The sequence below is a fragment of the Muntiacus reevesi genome, chromosome 9, assembly GCF_963930625.1.
Source record: "Muntiacus reevesi chromosome 9, mMunRee1.1, whole genome shotgun sequence".
Classification (NCBI taxonomy): Eukaryota; Metazoa; Chordata; class Mammalia; order Artiodactyla; family Cervidae; genus Muntiacus; species Muntiacus reevesi.
In genome coordinates, this window is record NC_089257.1 from 25,367,921 (window position 1) to 25,388,022 (window position 20,102).

Sequence of the window (20,102 nt, forward strand, 5' to 3'; positions counted from 1 at the left end):
AAATGTGTAATGAAAAAAAAGCAATCATAGAGAATCATTTAGCAGCAAAGTAGATAACCTATAAGCCAACGACTTGATCCATGAGTATTAGCTACACTAAATGCAGAAGATGATTCAGAAGTGTCCATTAGCAGAAATGATAACAAATAAATTACATAAGACTAATCAATACAATTAGCTAACAATCTACAGTGGATCTGGAAGCAATTTCAAAGATTTGCATTTCTCACACTTGAATGCCTTTTCAAGTTGTAGGTTGCAAGCTAGACCTCCTCCCTCATCTTACCTCTTTAATGCTTTTCCTAAATTAGCTTGTTGTGTCATCCTTACCATGTAGAAATGAAAAATGGATAAAGGCTGTCGTGGATTTGCTCTCTCTCCAGAACATACCTTGTTGAAACGTACTCAATATTTGCTAATGATTTTGGAGGCAAAAGCTATGACGGTACAGTCTTTGCTTTTGAAGACAGGGGCAATGACAGGGGAACTTAAGAGGGTGATAACATGGTGAGTGGACTGGGGGGAACAGTTATAAAGACTGGCTGCTGCTGCTGCTGCTAAGTCGCTTCAGTCGTGTCCGACTCTGTGCGACCCCATAGACGGCAGCCCACCAGGCTCCGACGTCCCTGGGATTCTCCAGGCAAGAACACTGGAGTGGACTGCCATTTCCTTCTCCAATGCATGAAAGTGAAAAGTGAAAGTGAAGTCGCTCAGTTGTGTCCAACTCTTTGCGACCCCATGGACTGCAGCCCACCAGGCTCCTCCGTCCACGGGATTTTCCAGGCAAGAGTACTAGAGTGGGTTGCCATTGCCTTCTCCATATAAAGACTGGATGGATACCTTTTAAACATAGACAGGAAAATTGTTTTGTCATGATTGTCCAGAATGTCAGCCTGGCTCCTGACTGGAAAAAAGGAAGCAAAATACAATTCCTGCGGCCTTGTACTCTGCCAGATGGATCAGAATCATTCCTTCCGTTTTACACAGTTTATTGAGTCTGACTGGGTAGGCCCAGTAAGCATTCACACATTACACAGTGAGCAGGCTGGAGAAGACGGTATACTGATAGAGCTATTTTGTACTATTTAACTGGTATGATGCAGTCATTTATTTCTCTGACCAAAGCAAGATTTTGCTTTGCTTAGGAAGGCAAGCAGAAGTGAGCTATAAGCCATACTCGCTTAGGAGACATTTGTCCTGTCTTCAAGGGGATTGATTCCAAGATAAGGAGGGAACCCATGTCTTTTCTCTTGTGGCTTTTCATAGTGAGGCTGGAAAGGAAGGAGACGGCTGCTGTTTACTGAACACCTACCGTGTATCAGTCACCATGCTAAGCACAAGTAGTATTCTCTAATTTTGCTGACATTTTTCCCCCTCAAAATCACTGCTAGTGGTGAGAAAAGAGCCTCATTTTAAACACAAAGAGAAGGAGATTCTTTGTACATCCCAGGATCAAAATCATAGCATATTAGGATTCCAAGAGAAAGTGTCAGCAGGGACCTTTGATAATTTTTTGTGCATAGCAAGGAATTTAATAAAAAGGTGGTAAGTTGGGGCTGTTACTTGCCCCTTTTATGCTAAGACAATAGTAGTGTTATTGGGTGCCAGGAATGACTCACTTAAAGTGAGGTCAGTAAAATCTAGAAACACCATCCTTTCAAAACTCTGTCAAGAGGGACAATTTGAATACTTGTTTGAGGTAATTTCTGGAAGTGGGAAAGAGCCGTTTAGTTATGCATGTAAAAGTAAGCAACACATCTGTTGTAAGAGAAGCTATGAAAAGAATTATTATTAAAAGTGATGTCAAGGGACTTCCCTGGTTATCTGGTGGCCATGACTCTATGCTCCCAATGCAGGGGTCCTGGGTTCAATCCCTGGTAGTGGAACTGGATCCCACATGCCACAACTAAGAATTTTTACACTGCAACTAAGCCCTGGCACAGCCAAATAAATAAAAATTTAAACATATTTTAAATGTAAAGTTAAATGATTATATTTTTAAAATCATGACTCATACAAATAAAAAATGGACACGTGTCAAAGATTTTGTTTGACTCGTTCATTAAGGAACTGTTACAATGATACAGTGGGCTCAAGGGAGAATTAAAAAAGCAGATGTGTACACATATAGGCTGATATAAATTTGTTTAATAGATGTGAAACTGGCTTGATGGAAGCTGGTGGGGACAATTTTCACAACTATTTGCATGTTGGAAGAACTTTGAACTGTCTGTCCCCTGGTATATGCGTGTGTGGCTGCTTTAGTCGTGTCCAACTCTCTGAGATCATATGGACTGTAGCCCATCAGGCTTCTCTTTTTATGGGGATTTTCCAAGCAAGAAGACTGGAGTGGGTTGCCATGCCCTCCTCCAGGGGATCTTCCCAACCCAGGGATTGAACCCACATCTCTTGTGTCTCCTGCATTGGCAGGTGGGTTCTTTATCACTAACGCCACCTGGGAAGCCCCCCTTGTGTATACATCCTGAATAATCCCCTCCCGTGGAGCATGGGCAGGACTGAGAAAACTGACTATGATAAATTTCTTATGATTAGGTTACATTAGATGACAAAGGTGAAGTGAAGGGATTTTGCAGGTGTAATTAAATCTCTGAGGCTCTGAATTAATAAAAAAGGAAATTAGCCTGAATGGGTCTAATCAAGTGAACCCTCAAAAGATATTGGGACCTTCCCGAAGGAAGAGATTTGGAGTGTGAAAGATTCTACTGGCCTTTGAGAAGCAAACTGTCACGTAGCGGAGGCCACGTGACAGGAAATGGCAGGCGGCCTCTAGAATCTGAGAACTGACAGCCAGCAAGAAAGCAGGACTGCAAGATGAATCCTGCCAGCCACCAGCAATCCTGGAACCCAAGGCCCAGATGAGACCAGGCCAACACCTGGACGTCAGTCTGATGAGAACTTGGGCAGAAGACCCAGCTGACAGGCTGGACTGCTGACCTACAGGAAACTCAAGATACTAAACTGATGTTACCGTAGGTTGTTAAATTTGTGGTAGTTTGCTAAGAAGCAAGAGAAACTTCTTACATACATCTACAGAAAAGAATTATTTGCGTTGGCGTTGATTAGTTACCACTTATAAAGTAGTAAAACAGCTCAACGTAATGAAGGTACAGAGACCCCACAGAATCAAATAACCTAGAAGATAACACCTTGATTTGTATTGAATGTGTCTAGGAATCCATTTGGTCCCTACTGTGAGAGACGTTTCATTTGGTAAATTGCTTGTTTCACAAGCAATGTTGCTTGATTTTGTTTTTTATTTGAAGAAAACCTTTTCTCCCTCCTGAAGAGTTTAAACTACACTTTAATGTATTTTGGGCATTTGGGGGGTGAGGGGTGCCTAGCTACTGAGAATTAGAATGCAGACGCTATAAGGCTGCTGAAAGCACCAGCAACTCTGAGCTCCCCCGTGCACCAGTCATCGCTGAGAAAATGGAAGTGGGTGAAACCCAACCTGGACTGGGAGGCTGGTGCTCTTTGTGAAGTGAAAGTCAAAAAGTCAAGGCTGACTCCATCCAGTCAAGCATTTACTCCCTCAACAAACAAATCCAGTGCCTACCTGAGACTAGACAGAGGTACATCGGTGAACAAACACCACCAAGGTCCCAGCCCCACAGGGTTTGCATTTCAAAGGAGGGAAAAATAACCCAGATTTGGAGATCTATACTGAGAAGTTCCAGAATTTGAGAACCATACTGATATTTGACCACTGTGCTCAGGCATGAGGAAACTTCGGAGGTTAATGGTTGAGCTCATACCTCTTCAGGAAGAGTTTCCAAGAAAATTCAGCTGTTAATCATGCTGATAAGAGGCAGATCCAAGTACAGAGAATGAGATGATGATGCTGGGTTCTTAGACAGGCATGAGGTTGGATACACAGGCACCCACTCTGACAAGCATCCACATTCCCAAGGAAATATGGACTTAGTAAGGAATTGTCTTCGTGCTGGGACCAGCCCTTGTCTGCCACATAGAGGTGACCCTGTGCCCTGGGTAAAGAAATATAGAAAATACAGTAATGTTCTACTAAGTTGCTACATTTACTTCCGTGGCTAGTAATAATGATAGCTAATACATTCAAGTACTTACTATGGTCCAACAACAATTTACTCTGAGCTAGTCATTTTTCTAAGCACTTTACATATAATAACTTATAATGCTCACAATGTGTGTGTGTGTGTGTGTGTGTGTGTGTGTGTGCGCGCGCGCTCAGTTGCTTAGTCGCCTCTGACTCTTTGAACCCATTAACTGTAGCCGGCCAGGCTCCTTTGTCCATGATTTTCCAGGCAAGAGTACTGGAGCAAGTTGTCAATTCCTACTCCAGGGGATCTTCCCGACTCAGGGATTGAATCTGCATCTCTACTGCCTCCTGGATTGGCAGGAAGATTCTTTACCACTGCGCCACCAGGGAAGCCCTCAATATATACAACTCCTTACTATGAGCTAGTCATGTTTCTAGGTACTTTACATATGCTAATTCATTTAGTGTTTGCAATAACCCAGTACTATTATTATTCCCAAGTTACAGATGAGGAAATTGAGACAGAGAAAGACTGAGTGCTATGTCTCCAAAGTCTCACAGCTAGTGAGTATGAGAGCTATGATTCACACCCAGATGGTCTGGCACCAGAATCCTAGTTCCTAACCCTCACTAGGCTCCATTTTCACAATAAGGGTCCCCGTGGACATAGACAGAAGTAATCTGAAGTGCACGCCACCTTGCAATTTATTTCTATCACTCCAATGCTTCAGTATTCTCAACAGCGGTAGCCCATCTTCAGCAGTACTAGAGGAAATGAAGGGATTTTTACATTTTCTTCTGTCCACAGTGTGGGGGCCTGCTGATTGTACACCAAGTAAAACTAAGAATTATTTTATCATTCTGGCAAATCTGTCCCCTACTATAAAAATGCTTCTTTCCTCATTCCCTTAGCCGCATTTCTACTTTTTGAAGAAGTTTCTCCTCTGAGTGTTCTGTCTTAGAAATTGACACCGCTCATCTCCCCACTAGGATTCAACCCCCCAGGCACAAGCTCTGTGATGGTGAATCCCCTGCAGCTGCCCACAAACAATAAGTAATACAAAGGATGACTGAGGGTTTCAAGTTTCCTGTTTACAACCTCCGTCCAATGGGGATCTCTCTGGGAGAGATGTAAGGCTGGCAACAAATTAACAAGGGTTCAGTTATTTTACAAGGGCAAACAATGGTTCCTCTGACCACTTTTGATTCATTCCATCTCTGGTTTCCATGGAGCATCATAAAAGGATCTATGTGTGTGTCAAGAGAGTGGAGGAAGAGAAGCGGCCCAGAGCTAACAGGGGAAGAAGCACCCGCCTGACCAGTCTCCCCGGAAAGAAAGTATCTCTGATCCTTAATGTCCAGTTCCTATGCCGTGGGCTGCTCTGTCTGGGTAATGACAATCGAATCTAGTTACACAGCCCTCATTCCAGCAGTCTTTTTCTTCCCTGGAGATCTTTGCCCTGGGTTCTGGTTGCTTTTAGGCTTGATCTTGTCTTCATCTTTCCCTTTCTATCATCAGCTTTTATTCCCACTAGTTAGTTGGAAAAGCTGTAGAGGAAATGAGATGTGCCTGCTGAACTGCCTCTTTGGGGAAAGAGTTAAAGAATTCTCTGGAGCTGACTTGGGAAGTTAGGGGTACAGCGGCAGTCGTCTGTGGGTTTTTGGTCATTCAAAATCCATTCCTTCATCTTTTCACAATTTTACCTCTAACAGAAAGTGGGATCTGGCTTCTTGCCACTCAAAAGCCATTAAAGAACCCAAGGTTGGTGGAAAAGAAAGTTTGCTTTATTTTGGATGCCAGCAACTGGTGGGGAGGGTGGACTTCTCTCCAAAGGCTGATTGCCCACCCCTGACATTTAATGGGCAAGAGCTTTTATAGGCTAAAAGAGGGAGCTACATGCAGAAACAATACAGTCAGCTCTGATAGTCATCTTGCAGTTTGGTCGTTAGTGGTCTGGTTTTAATGTTAGCAGTCCAATCGGTCTGATTGTTTTAAGTTAGTCCTGTCCCAGGGTTGGTTTGTTCCCATTTCCTTAAGGCCAATTCTCAAAATTGTAGCAGCTTATGTCAAGGCTACAGTCTGCTCATTATGTAGTTAACTTCTTCCACCTGGTAGGGGTTTCGGTATCTATAAGACAGCTCACAGGAAAAGGTTCAGAATATTATCTATAGCACTTGAGAAGGAATTAGAGACCCTTGATTATGGTTACCATCTTCCCTCATAGCTCAGTTGGTAAAGAACCCGCCTGCAATGCAGGAGACCCCGTTTGATTCCTGGGTCAGGAAGATCTGCTGGAGAAGGGATAGGCTACCCACTCCAGTATTCTTGGGCTTCCCTTGTGGCTCAGCTGGTAAAGAATATACCTGCAGTGCACGAGACCTGGGTTCAATCCCTGGTTGATTATGCTTAATGACCAAAGTATTATTATTTGGTCTCCTTTGATGGTGCCTTTGTTTCTGCATATTCTCACTTCTCTGAAAGTTCTTCCACAGACAAAAGGCAGGCAGAGGACTTGGGGACAGGGCCAAGGACCATAAGTTAACCCGCTCCATTTCACACCAGCCCTTACCCTTCTCAGTCAAGTGATTCTATAAGGATTGGAGCCCAGGCTCAGGAATAGAGCATGTGATTTAGGCCTAAGAAAAGCAGAGCATTGAATTTCCTTGGCTGCCAATGATTGGCTCACTGATAATCATGTGACTTAAGGAGAGCCAATTAGGAAGGCAGTGAGGAGCTCCCTGAGAATTCTGGGAAGGAGACTCCCACTCTACCTTGCTGCACTTGAATGAGAGGTGTGAAGTTGGAGACCCTGTAGACAGCTGGCTATGGATAGGGAGTTCCTGTCTGCAAATATTGTCAAGGCAGGGAAAGAAAGAGATTCTGGATCTTGAAGACAGTGCTTGAGCCCAGGAATTAGTCTGTCTCTGAAGCAAGCCTTGTTTCCAGATGCTCAGTTATGTGATTCAGGAGATTTTCCTTGGGCTTCTACTGTCTTGGGTTGGATTTTGTTGCTTGCAACTGAAAGGGTTGTTTATCTCCCACTAAGAGAAGTTGAGAGGAGGCTCCAAGAATAAGAGCAGCTGGTGGGGAAGCAGATCACAGTCCTTCAAGCAGGAAAGCAATTCTCACCCGAGAGTATTTGTCCCTTTACATTTATCATGAGAAGGTAGAATCTACAAAATGTGTTTTTAGAGCCATTAACCTTTCCTTCCCTTCCATCTAATGCTGACATTTTTATGTGGGGGAGGGGAGCGGGTGGGAATCTTTGTAGTTTATTATTCACATGATTGCTGGGCCTGCCTTAAAGTGAACATAGACATGGGTAGTATTCCTTAAAAAGTCATGCATCTCATTTCTTTGGTCACTATGCTTTTTAAATGCTTATGTTACCATCTGAATTGCATCACTTTTTTTAGCTGAGGGATGGTATACAAAGACATTTGGTCAGGAGACCCCAAATCACTTGAATCCTGCCTTGGCCTACCAATTACATCTCCCTGCAGTGCCCCTATGCAGGCAACAAGAAACAGTTTATTTTGAGAGAGAACTTTGGTTCAAAACCTAATGCAAATTCAGGTAAGGATGGACTTCATGGTCTGTCTTTCTCCTTATCATTCGATTTCAATTCTCAGATGTAACCCATGTGGATTTCTAGTTCCATTTTTCTGACACGGCTGATGTATGTTGGAACAGGTTTTTTATTGTTGTGGTTTGGTTTAGTTTTGATTTTTGGCTTTTGACGTATGTCAGGGAAGGAAAAGAAAGCATTGTGTCACTTCTGCTCAGAATATTTGCCCAGTGACTGCTCAAGTCCTGTGTTAACAAAATTCAACTGAATAAATTTTAAAAGATCTTATTGGCTTTAGTCAGTCATGCTGGAATCAGGCAGCATCCAGTCTAGTAGCTGGAAAGGGGTTCCAAAGCGTGGTACAAGGCAAGAGATTTTTATAGACCAAAGTGAGTAGGAACAAGGAAGTTGTACTGGGCACTTATTGATTGGTGAAAGGGTCGCTTCCTTTACATGGAGCGAAAGGAAGTCTTGGAGAAGGTAACTTATGTCAGGTAACTTGGGTTGAGCAGGAAAGTTCTGAGTGGTTGACCTAGACCTCCCTTTTTTAGAAGAGCTAAGCCTTGAAACTTGGTTAAGTTTTCATTTTTGATGCAGTGCTTAGCATGAGTCACTCAGTCTCAGGCCTCATCTATCTACTTTAACACCTGTCAGGCTGAATCAAGAACTCTGAATCTGCTTCCAGGCGGGTGGATAAATCTGTGTCCAAGGAAAGAGAAAGTGAAGGGGTGGGAAGAGGGGAATGTAATATTGCCTTGCCATTCTGGCTGCAAGGAAGAGCGAGAAAAGGAGTCTGTACCTATGTTACATGAGCTGTAACCTTATTTCCACTGAAATGTCACCAGGAGAAATGTGAGTTAATAAATGTCTTGGAACCGGTCAGACTGATACTTTCCTTCTCAAAGGAGAACAAGACAGAAGGTAAAAAGAGAATTTCTGAAAGCTTCCTCTTAATAGTTACCATTATCATATTAATTAGGATGATACTATTGTAACAGCAAATCATGTCCAGAATTTTAGCAGTGGGTAATGTAATAAAAGTTTATTTCTTGTTCATATAACAATCTAAAGTGGAGACTTCTGACAGACAGCTTTCCTACACTTAAAGATTTAAGAATCCATGTTCTTTCCATCTTAAGACTCCACTTTAAGGCAGTAGTTTTCAACTTTTAACTGCACTTTGTAATTACCCAATGAGCTTCAAAATGCTAATACATGGGCCCCACCCCAGGAGACTCTGATTTCACTGGTTTTAATATCAGCAGGCATCAAAATGTTTAAAATGACCCCCAGAGAAGTATACAATGCAACCAGTATTTCACTAGGGCATTACTATAGCGTAGTGATTTCCAGGGCACCGTCCCCAGGCTGGCAGCACCAGCAACATTTGGGACTTGTAAGACTTTCATGCTCTCAGATCCCGACCAGATCTGCTGAATAAGAACTCAAAGGATGGGGTGCAATCTATGCTTTAAGAGCCTTCCAGTTGATTCTGAGGTATAGTCAAGTTTGAGAATCACTGCCTTTGAATGCCAAAGTTCTCCAATCCAGGTGGAAGGAAAGAGAGGGAACTTGAAGGAACACACCTGCTTCTCCACTTCTTCCCAGTCTCTTGGCGATATCTTCAACCACAGGCCCAACTCGAGCCAGAGAGGACTGGGAAATGGAACCCTAATTGAGCAGCCTGTGTCTGCCACAGTCATACACTTGGGTTTTCTATACGGTCCCTGAATTAGACAGTGATTCCAGATTGAAGGAAAATAAAAGGGAATTTTAAATTCTAGGTGTAACACAAATGGTCAGGATTCCCAGGTCCTAGGAGTATGAGACTGAAAAAAAGCTTGTAGGAAGGCACAGGCAAAGAATATATGTTGATGTAGAGTAGAATGGATTCATTTAGATAGAAAAATTAACACATAAAGCCTGCACAAATTTATGAGCAAATTTCTATCATGCCTGTGCATGCATGAGTGTTCAGTCATGTCCAACACTTGGTGACCCCATGGACAGTATAGCCCATCAGGGTCCTCTGTCCGTGGAATTTTTCAGGCAAGAATACTGGAGTGGGTTGCCATTTCCTCCTCCATGGGTCTTCCAGATCAAGGACTGAACCCGTGTCTCTGGCATCTCCTGCACTGGCAGGCAGATTCTATCTCAGTGTGCTACCTGGGAAGCCTATCATGCCTTGTAATAGCAATTTCTTCACCAAAGTGATAAAATCTCTTGAGATCTTTTTCTGGCTGGATCACTCACCTTCTTCCCACTTCTTTTCCCCCAGAAACTCAACAGCGGCTCTGAGGCAGAGATAAAAGATTGTGGATCTGCTGGGAGAAGGTTATTTCGGATTCCAGTCCTGAGAGAATATCCCAACCCAGGACTCCACTATGCTATAATGAAGGAAATAGTGACCTGAATGTCAGGCAGTTTGGGGTCCACGTCCTGGCTTTGCCAATGCCTTCCTGTGTAACTTTGGGTGAGACAATTAACTTCCCTCAGCTTTAGTTTCCTCTTCTCTGAAAGACATAAAAAGTCCTGGCTCACCGAATTGTTGGAACTACCATATGGAAAATAACATAGGTAAGCAGAGGAGCCAGGCGGGCTCCAGTCCAAGGGGTCACAAAGAGTCGGACATGACTGAGCGACGAAGCACAGCAAAGCTGCTTTAAAAATCTCAGCTGTTTTCACCTCCATTTGGGTTGCCTTGACAGAAAAAATTCAGGCCATTCTTATCCTCAACAAGCCACATGCAGGAGAAACAGATAAGATGCTTTGAAATGGTCTGAGGGTGGCTAAGTACAGCCCATTCTTGTCAAATCTATTTATAGCAAGAAGTCATTCAGGTCGGTCCTGCCTTTCCAGTCTACCTCACTGGCAACGTGATGGGCCTGGGGCTTTGACTCTTATGTGTTCCTTGTGGTTTCTATCTGCTCTGGCAATGGTGGTTTCTTTCATTCAGCCTAGATGCCAGAGGGACGATGCGGTCCAGGGAGCTAAAGAACAGACTGGCCATCTGGGGACTTCGTGTTTGTCTGTGACACTTCAAAAAGTGACTGTTAGCCAGTGGTACAGAGAAAAAAGAACACGTCGTCCATTTGAAGGCGGAGGCAATCCTGGTCATCTGAATGCTTGAAATACATATCAGCCTCTTGAAAGCTAGAGGCTGATTTGGGCTCCATGATTCTTTAGAGTTCAAGTGGCCCTCAAGGGAGGGCTTAGGGAGGGGATGACACCAGGCAATTACTGGCACTTGCAATTTTGTGCAGCTAAAATAAAATGGATAGATTCTAGACATTTTCAATTCCAGATCTTAGAATCAGTTCAGAGCGTATAACAATACAATGACAGATGTAATAAATTCATACAGGTGTAGTGTTTTCCAATTTTCATACACTGTAAGAAAGCTGATTTTTTCCATCTCCTGGCAGCACATATGTTACTACACTCAGGTGTCTTTGGGTGGCATGGAATACAAACCCACTCAGGGTACCATTTGCATGTGTGAGAGTCCGGGGGCCTCCTTGGGCCTTTCTAAGTACTGTGGCCCTGCATCAAGCTGGTGTTTTCTCTCTAGTCTTGCCTGAGGCTAAGGTTTGGCAGTCAATTCTTGCTGCCAGGTTTAAAACATGGTAGGGATGGTGTGAGCTCAACAGAATTCACATGAAATGTAATCCGCACTCCCTCTCTTGCGGCTGTCCTTAAATTTACAAGGACAATTTCCTTCTGGGAGTCTCTGGATATCGGACTAAGATTGTCACATGCCATTAACACATTTCAATACTGCAACTTCTGTGATTGGAAACCCTGATTCAATATTGCAAACTTGTTTTTGGCAACTGCATCAGCATCTTCCCCAAATATATTAGAGTTGCCATTGACAGATGGTCTGAGATGGGCCCAGGGAGGCTGTTGACAGATATCTTGAGATGGATCTTATTACATTGACATAGCTGGAGAATGTCCCATGGGAAATGTCTTCGTAGGCCTGGAGGCTGACAGAACAAGACGGAAGCCCTTCAAGACAATTGCCAATAAAGAGACTGAAAATGGGCCCCGCCTTCCGGAGGTAATTTGGCAATGTGTATTGAGACTTAAAACATTCATACCCTTTGACCTATATTCATCGTCTCAAGCTTTAGCTGAAAGTGCTGCTGAGATGTGTGAGTGAAGAATTATGCATTGAGACTTTCATTGCAGCATTAACCATACAAAAAATCTGCTTGTCCGAAAACAGTTTAACTCCTCCCTCTTTCTATAACAGAAGTACCTCTTTGGGCTTAAAATCTGGGATATAAAACTAACTCCCAAAGTTCACCAATTTAGCAGACTTTTTTTAAACCTACAGACTATTTGTTAAGAAAATTTAATTAAAGTGTGAATCAATTCACTAGAGAGAGGGAATGAGGGATTTAAAAAAAGCAATGGGTGAAAATCTCTTAAGCATAAGGAAACAGCAACAGTAGTAAAAATATTTCTTCGATGGATGCAAATGTGAAATTGAGGATGACAATACCACACGAGAGACTGTGGCTGAGGCTCTGACTTGATGTCCATAATGATAATGACCTCAAAGGAAATTTAGGAAGGTATGAAAATTCAGTATTTAAAAATCAATTCTGATTGAATTGGTGCGGAAAACAAATCTACTGCCCTGCAGAAATAATGCCAAACCTTCAGTTGTTTTAATGAAGCCTGCCTCACACAATTCAAATCAGAATATTACTTTCATCAAAGAATCATTTTTGTTCTTCCATGAAATAGCACAGGAAATATATTATGCAGTTACTTGCCAAGGTCAAGAAAACTCATGATCTTGACAAGAAGGGGGAAGAAAAAGAATAATTGTGCCTCCATCTAAACTGGTAGTTCTCATCTGGGGGGCATTTTGCCCCTTTAGGGATCATTTAACAAGGTCTGGAGAGATTTTGGGTGGTCACAATTGGGGTTGGGGGTAGGGGTGGGTGTGCGGTGGGGAAATGCTACTTTGGCCTCTAGTAGGTAGAGGCCAGAAATGCTGCTGAACAATCTGTAGAGCCCAAGACAGCCTCTACAGCAAAACATTGCCTGGTCCAAGGTGTCAGTAGTGCCAAGGTTGAGAAACCTTGGTCTAGACAGTGACAAATGATCTGGGAAGAAATGACCAAGTGCAGAGCCCATGCTGTTCTGTTCTCTATTGGAGGTGGTTAGAGTGCGGGCAAGACTAGGGGGCGGACTTCCTTCTCCTCCAGCTCCATCTGTGTTAGGCCTGAGGCCAAGCAAGGGAAGCATGGCTCTCAAATCCTGATGTCTAAGGCCTCATATGCATCTTGCATCAGGACTAAATAAAAAAAACTTAAATCTTTACTGGGATTTGTATAGGCAAATCCCCCAGTTTTGCAGACTTTTTTTTCTTCTACAAGGAAAAAGGAACAAAATACATGAAAGAAGAAGCTTATTCAAGGAATTTCAAAGCCATTTCCTAGGGTCAAGGACAAATTCTATCCAATCTCCTGTTTTGTTTTCTGGACAATGGGAATTGGGGTCCAGAATATTTAGCCTGAGGTTCAGTCTGACCCTCAACTATCAGAAAAGCATTAAATCACATTCAGAGTAAGCTGTGTTTCTTAGGGCAGGAAATTCAACTCATACCTTTCAGTAAGGTTTCAACATCAAGCTCTGATGTGAAAAGGACTTTCTGGGTAACTTCAAGATAACCTGGAATCTCCCATTCCCTGGGCATTTTGACTAATTGGGGTTTTCCTGTGGTTTACATTCTTCAAGATGTTCACTGGCAAGATTTACAGGAAGGTCTACTGACAGTATTACAAACTCCAATCCAAACTTTCCCTTTGTACATTTTATGTCTGTAACGTTGGAATGCCTCAAAATAAACGTGTGACATTTGCTCATAATGAAGAAAAACAAGTCAACTGCTTTGGTTTTTATATCTAAATAATACAAAGAAAACATTCATTGGATTGAGACGCATTTACTGGTCTACAGAACAGCAGCAGGGGGTGGGGGGAGGCAGCTTTTTGTGTCTGTGACAATTTTAACTTTGGAGAGTTTTGATCTAAACATTTGCATGATTGTCTTGCTAGGAACAAACCGCGTTGAAAGTGTTCAGTTTTGGCTGATTCTACCTAATCTCATTCTGACAGGTTCCCATACGAGCTTGGAACAGCCGGGACTAGCTCTTCTCCAACATTATTGCTAATTGGCAGCAGCAAGACAGCCTGTGAGCTCAAGTATGTGAAAGATGGGGGAAAACAAAAACAAAGCCAAACTCTTAAGACTCCAATCAGCTTTAATTAGTCAAGAAAAAGTAACCGCCTAAGAATATACACCTACTGAGATAGTCAGAAGCAGATGGCTATGAAATGTTTCTAGGTCCAGCTGAGGATCTTATACCCATCACTTATCTACCTGCCTTTTGGGTTTTCCACCTGTATAAACAAGGTGCTAAAAATTGTCGTTTTTTTATTTCTACCAGATGTGGCAATGATTCATTTAGAAAATGCAGAAATATCTTAATAGACCTGGTGCTAGGCGGTCATCTTCCCTGTCTCTGTCTCCTTCCCCGAATATACAAAATATTTGATATTCATGTGGCAAATATCCATAACAGCCAGAATCAAAAGTTCATTAATCAGAATCCACCTAACAGGGCAGCCCATCAAGGCACTTTTCTTTTTCTGTATGAAAATATCATAGTGGAATAGTAAAAACATCATTAGCAGTGCTTCTCCTCAGACCAGTGTTTAAAATCTTCCTCCCCTTAACAAAATCAATGAGCTTCTTTGAAACTCCACTTCCTCATTTACTAAATGGTTTTCTAGTGATTGCTGCATAGTATGTGGTGAGGATTAAAGTAAACAATACATGCAAAGCGAACTGTTGGAACTCAATATGTGTTAGTTCCAATCCCTGCCTCTCCAGCAAACACCACCCACAGCACTGACCGCTGAGCGCCATCCTACTGTGAAATGTTTTGTTTAAATACACTTTTAGGGAAAAGAGTTAAAGGTTTAGAAACTGAACCAATAGTTGGGGTTTACATCAAACAAAGGAATCTTTTGTAGCAACTTCTAGGGTTGAACTTATGACACATATGGTTTTCTGTTTTCTGCACACAGAGCTCTGACTAATAAGAACTGAAAGTTTTTAATGATGACCCCAATGCTGCAGTCCTCAGTCACTCCAGAAAAGGGGAGCTGTGCTCTCTTGTTTGAGTTAGGACCTGGTTGCAAGTAGTGTGAGCTACCTCCAGCTAGCTTGGATCTGGATGTGTGTGTGTGTGTGCATGCGCATGGTCATGCACACACATGTGTGTCTGTGTGTGGTGAGGGTACTTCAAGGGGACCTCTGGAACCAAAACATTCATCTATGTCTCTGTGTATTTTTCATTTTCATCTTCCCCCAAATCCGCTTTTCTTCACATCCCAAATCACAGGAAAACAGCTGCCTGACAATTCTGGAGATTTTGTGTTACAAGTCCCACCACAGGAAGAAGTCGATGCTATCCAACAGTGCCCCAGTCCAGATTCCCAGAGAAGAGAAGCTGATCGGTCCAGCTGGGGTCCACTGTATACACCTCAGCTCCAATCAGCTATGACCAAGGAAGCAGCAGCCCACTGTACAGACGTGGGCTCACTCCTGCCATCCTGAGGATGGAGATAGAGGAGGAGGTCTCAAAGTGCTGGAGAAGAGGAGTGTCTCCGAGTAGAGGCACCCAAGGTATCATTCCACTTTACTCAGTAAGGCAGAAAGAGGACTAATGCATTTCAGAATAATTTTCAGTAACCAAGGTCACAATCTAAAAGATTTTCTGCACATACCACAGTCAAGCCAAAAATTCAATTTAGCTAAGCGTATTTTGCTCTGCATCCCCAATGCAGCAGACACAGATGGTTGCCCATCTAACAGCCTGTTCCTCCTTCTTAACTAGCAGGATCCCACATATTTTTAGATGTCCATTCCTCCCTCACATCAGTCATAGAAAGCTTACCTTATCCCTGTGTTTAGAAGGAAATTAATCTAATGGTTGCATTGTGACCCTTTTGGCTTAGGCATGGGCATATGACACAATTGTGACCAATGAAACATGATGACAAATCTTCTGAGAGGCCTTCTGCAAAGATATTTTTCTCACTGATAAAAAGAAACTCACAGGAACACTTGCTAACCTTCTACCACTCTGTGTCTGGATGTGATGCCCAGAACGGTGGCAGCCATCCTATGACTAGGAGGGGAACTAGCATGATGATAAGATAGTTGAAATGTGGTAAGAACTCAGATCTTTGATTACCCAATTGAGCAACTGGGTTAACCTACCTGGGACTGCTTTACCTCTGGGATTCCTGTTTTATTTATTTTAAATAGGAAAGTATAATTAACATATTACATTATATTAGTTTCAGGTGTGAAACATAATGATTTCATATTTGTATATATTGTAAAATGACAGGTCTATTTAACATCTGTCACATACATAGTTAAAATTTTTTTCTTGTGATGAGAGATTTTAAGATCTAGTTCAGGAAGACGTAGCTGTGGATGGTTGTGGTGGCGGCGCCCGAGATGTCGATCAAGAATTTCAGAGTCATAACGGTGACCGGATTTGCCCGGACAAAAAGTGTGGAAATGTAAACTTTGCTAGAAGAACTAGCTGTAATAGATGTGGTCGAGAGACAACAACTGAGACTAAGATGATGAAAGCAGGGGGCACTGAAATAGGAAAGACACTCAAAGAAAAGAGCCGAGGCTTATTTAGTGCTAATGACTGGCAGTGTAAAACTTGCAGTAATGTGAATTGGGCCAGAAGATCAGAGTGTAACATGTGTAATACTCCAAAGTATGCTAAACTGGAAGAAAGAACAGGATATGGTGGAGGTTTTAATGAAAGAGAAAATGTTGAATACATAGAAAGAGAAGAATCTGATGGTAAATGTGATGAGTTTGGACGTAAGAAGAAAAAATACAGAGGGGAGGCAGTTGGTCCTGCAACTTTAAAGGAAGTTGAAGATAAAGAATCTGAGGGAGAAGAAGAGGATGAGGATGAAGATATTTCTAAATATAAATTAGATGAGGATGAGGATGAAGATGATGCTGATCTCTCAAAATATAATCTTGATGCCAGTGAAGGAGAAGATAGTAATAAAAAGAAATCTAACAAAGTCGCTCAAAGTCTCGGTATTCACATTCACCATCTTCATCACGCTCATCTTCCCCCTCCAGTTCAAGGTCTAGGTCCAGGTCGCGTTCAAGAAGTTCTTCCAGTTTGCAGTCAAGGTCTCGTTCCAGTTCCAGAGAACATTCAAGATCTTGTGGGTCGAAATCAAGATCCAGCTCCAGGTCCCACGGGGTTCTTCTTCCCCACGAAAAAGATCTTACTCAAGTTCATCATCGTCTCCTGAGAGGAACAGAAAGAGAAGTCATTCTAGATCTTCTTCATCTGGTGATCGCAAAAAAAGACCAACAAGATCACGGTCACCTGAAAGCCAGGTGGTTGGTGAAAACACTAAACAACCCTGAGCCCAGGGCCAACCCCTCGTAACACCACTACTTTACCCAGGCACCACAGGTCACCTTCTGGATCATCCCATTCTGGTTCCCGTTCAAGCTCAAAAAAGAAATAATGTATTAAAATTTACATCTAAAAAAAGTCCAATATAATGCATGAAGCATAAAAAAAAAGATCTAGTTATATTATTGATCTAGTTCAGTATAGTTTACTATAGTCACTATTTTGTACATTACACCTTAGATTCTCGTTACTTGATAAAAGAAGTATTGTTTAAATCTGTTAAATTGATTTTTAATTTTTTGTTGCTTGCTACCCCAAACATCCTAATTGATATACCTCCTAATTAATAGAAATCACAAATGAGACATACTTTAATAAAACCCAACTTCCTAGCTGGAGCATAATTCCAAAAAATGCTTCAGCGAAGGTATCCCTTGGGTAATATTGATATAGATAGCCAAGAGATCATTTCTAAGGCTCCCAGAACCGTATCAAGACAGAATATTTTGCAAGCAGACCACCATTATTTTTTTGTATTTATAAAAAGCAACTCAAAGAACTTGTTTAGAGTAGCTTTTTTTATGCTTCAAAGTCCTTGCTCTCCTAGATGTGGAGTCGGGCAAGTTTAAAGTGGTTTCATTGTGTGCTCTGCTTACTTGGGTTTGATAGGCTGTGTTCTCATGACAGGTCTGTCCCTGCAGTGGCTGTCCAGGATGCTTTGATGTGGGGTGCATTCGGACAGCCTAATACTTGGGGAAAAATGTGCTGAAATTGAACAAGATTGCTTTCTGCCCTGCTGTTCTCTAAAGGCTCAGACATTTTTAGCACTGAGCTAAGAAGCTTGTATTTGTTTTGACAGTCTTGGCAGGGAGAACAATGGTTGATTATCCCAGCACTTTACTAACAAATAAGACTGCCTCCAGCAGAGATAAAATATGGGTCTTGACTTGATTGCATTTCGTGTCCAAGGGAATTATCTTCTTTTCATTCTGATGCCCTTTCCTTATGCAATGTATCTTTTTCTTTCTTTATCCTAGCCCCACGTGGTAACCCATGGCTTTCACTCTGAGAAGACAGAGTCCCGAAATCATCAGGAGCAGGGCAGTTTGATTATCATATAAAACATGTATTTTCACTTCTCCAATTTCATTTCTTAGAAACTATTTTTTGTTTGTTTGTTTTCAGTTCTCCAGATTTGTATGGCTTGTTCCTTTTCTAATTTTCTGTCTGCTTGCTTTTGGCATTTGCTTATGTGGCTGTAACTGTTTCAGCATACACATAGAAATCTAAGATTTTACATCACATCTACATTTAAAAGGTCTATTCCAGGTGTTTGCTTCACCCATACAGTGAAGAGCTTTATCCAGGTCAGTTATGTTTTCTTCAAAACAAAGGGACTTTTAAATAGTTTTATGAAAACATTTTTATTTTTCCTGTATCATTTTCTTTCCAAAAGGTTTTAAGAATTAAATATTTTGTAAGTGTAATATATGCAGATAAGGGTACAGCTCAATGTATTTTCACAAAGTGAACACACAGTTGTAACTATTGTCCCCTCAAGACTCCCCCAGTCATCGTCTCTCTGCTCTGTCACCATCTGCCAAGGTAACAACTATTCATCACAGAGGAATTTTGCTTATTTGCTCAATATTATATTTGTATGAGTCAATCATGTTATCATGTATAGTGGTAATTTCTTCATTTTTACTGCTGCATACTATTATTCCATTGTGTGAATAGGCCACAATTTATATTGATGGACATTTTGTTTGCAGCTCTTTGTGGCTATTAAAATAGTAATGCTATCATAATTTTGTGTATGTCTTTGGGTGAGTATATGCACATATAGTTTTACTTCTGTATTATGAGGGGCAGAATTGCTGGAGGACAAAACACAAACATCCTTACTTTTATTGGATTATCTCAATTTACATTCCCACCAAGACAATGTGAAAATCCAGCACTAATTCAAATTGTTGCCACCACTTGGTATTATTGGCCTTTTAAGTACAGTGATTCTGTTAAGTGTGTAATGGCATCTCATTGTGGTTTTTATTTTGCATATTCATGATGACTAATGAAATTGCATGGATTTTACCATTATTGGCCAGTTAGATACTCTCTTCTGTGAATTACCTGGCATAATTTTTGTTCTTTTTTTATATATATTATATATATATTATATATTTCTTTTAAATTTGTTAATATTTATCTATTTTGGAAATGAATTCCTTGTTGAATATGTATATTATAAATAAATTCTCCCATTCTTTGGATTACCTTTTTACAGTTTCATGGGATCTTTTGATAAATAGAAATTATGGATGATTTTAAACTTTTTAATTTGAAATAACCTTAGACATTCGGAAACTTTAGACTTGCAAAAGTAAGAGTTCCTGTGTACCCCTCATCCAGCTTTCCCTAAGAATAACCTATTACACAGTCATAATGCAGTTATCAAAGCAGAAAATTAATGTTGTCACCATACTATTAACTAAACCACAGACCTTAATCTCATTTTTTCCTTTTTACAGTTCAGGATCCAATCTAGGATTTACACATTGCCTTAAATTGTCATGTCTCCTTGGTCTCTTCTAATCCATGGCAATTCTTATCTTCCTTAGTCTTTTATGAGCTTGACACTTTTGAAGAGTTATTTTGTACAATGTCCCTCAATTTGGGTTTGTCTGATGTTTTCTTATAATTATGAACACTATTTTAAGCATTTATAACTATAAACATGGTATCTTTAAGATGTTTTGGTTTGTTGGGGACTTTTGTCACCCTTTTTAGCATTTAGTTCTGAACTTTGATAAATGTTTACAGTCATGTAACCACTACCATGGGCTGCAGTTCATGGGGTCGCTAAGAGTCAGACACGACTGAGCGACTTCACTTTCCCTTTTTACTTTCATGCACTGGAGAAGGAAATGGCAACCCACTCCAGTGTTCTTGCCTGGAGAATCCCAGGGACGGGGGAGCCTGGTGGGCT

At 41.5% G+C, this 20,102-nt stretch overlaps 1 long non-coding RNA gene and 1 pseudogene across 1 annotated transcript in view; both read left to right on the plus strand.

Annotated features, from left to right (window-relative positions):
• The window catches only part of LOC136174394 (uncharacterized), a 1,095,937-nt gene that overhangs the window by 656,506 nt on the left and 419,329 nt on the right, over positions 1 to 20,102 (plus strand). The gene's annotated exons all lie outside the window — the stretch shown is intronic.
• Positions 16,165 to 17,242, plus strand: LOC136174852 (zinc finger Ran-binding domain-containing protein 2 pseudogene; annotated as a pseudogene).